This window comes from Pinus tabuliformis, chromosome 3_2, assembly GCF_031772625.1.
Source record: "Pinus tabuliformis cultivar Carrire ecotype Pingquan chromosome 3_2, CPIR1, whole genome shotgun sequence".
NCBI classification, from domain to species: domain Eukaryota; kingdom Viridiplantae; phylum Streptophyta; class Pinopsida; order Pinales; family Pinaceae; genus Pinus; species Pinus tabuliformis.
This window is the reverse complement of record NC_142302.1, coordinates 1,139,509,062-1,139,510,318: the sequence shown is the minus strand read 5'-3', so window position 1 is coordinate 1,139,510,318 and position 1,257 is coordinate 1,139,509,062. Positions and strand designations below refer to the sequence as shown.

Genomic DNA, 1,257 nt, shown 5'->3' with positions numbered 1-1,257 from the left:
AAAACTCAAAGGGATGGTTCAATTAAATGGTATTATTATTAATGTTTTTCCACACAAACCTCAAATCAAGTGAAAGAGATGTGATATCCCTTAAGGATTGAACATCCATCGCTCTCATACCTCTCACTCTTTGAGGGTACACTTGGTGGATACATGAACTATCTCTAGTTTGCAACATTTATGGACATGAATGCTCATGTTTGGGTTTGTAACTTCATCATGGCACTTGCATTTATGAAACTTACCTAGTTCTTTCTAGTCTCCAGAGGATTCAATGTCCATGCTCAGTTGTGTTAGTGTAGGACTATGAATATCCCTTCTCTTGGCAACCTACCATGTTTCACCTGTTTCTAATTTGGATCATGTCTAATGTTGATTTCATTCCTTGTCGAAAATGACTGGCTAACTCCTCCAACCTCTAGATTCATATCTTGTGGCTCTATGCTATAGTATCTATAGGAATCGATTAAGGGTCTCTATCATGGGGTTTTCCTAAAGGATGGGTTTTGTTTGGATATCATGGCTTAGGGTAAATCTAGTAGCAGAAGACTAGGTCCTCACCGTCAATTACTAACTTGTCCATAGTGCGACGCTGAATCTTTAGTATCCATTTACGATCATTACACTCGTCCTGTAGTCTAAGAAACTATTTGAATCAACCAAAGCTAAAGCTCATATGGAAAGGGATTTTCCCCTTGATGATGAAGTTTGCAAGTAGTTATCCCCTTGGATTCATGAAACAAGCCCCTACAAAACTTATTTTCAAACCATTGAATTAAACTAGTAGATAAAAATTATGGATGCCTGAAGGGAATCAGAAAATCAAGATAAAGAAATTCACAAATTTCAAGAATATTTAAAAGAGGTGCAACAATGAAATAACAATATTAAAAGCACTAATAAGAAGATATAGAAAATACCAACAAATAAATAACATCCCAAAAACGAGTCTCTTTGGAGACATCTGATAAAGTTGGAACGATACAAAGAAGATTAGAATGTACACTATGCAAGGATGACACATGCAAATCAAGAAATGGTCAGAAATTAAAAAAAAATATCTTCAAAAAATTATGAAATTTCTTGTTTGAAAAATCATAAGAAAATTGTATGGATAGAAATGAAGAAGTTTAAGAATGAGAAGAAGGCATAACAAAAGGCTCAAAACATGGATAGTGGTACTAACGCCAACATAATAAATGTGGAAAAACCTAATGTAGTTATCAATGAAGTTGTATTAATATAAGAGCTTTCAAC

General features: G+C 34.2%; 1 non-coding gene across 1 annotated transcript; it reads left to right on the top strand.

Moving 5' to 3' along the window:
- Window positions 1-948: 948 nt before the first annotated feature.
- LOC149184745 (U6 spliceosomal RNA) lies at window positions 949-1,051 on the top strand. Its single transcript, XR_016257888.1, has one exon. It is a non-coding gene; the product is annotated as a U6 spliceosomal RNA (small nuclear RNA).
- The last annotated feature ends 206 nt before the right edge of the window (window positions 1,052-1,257 follow it).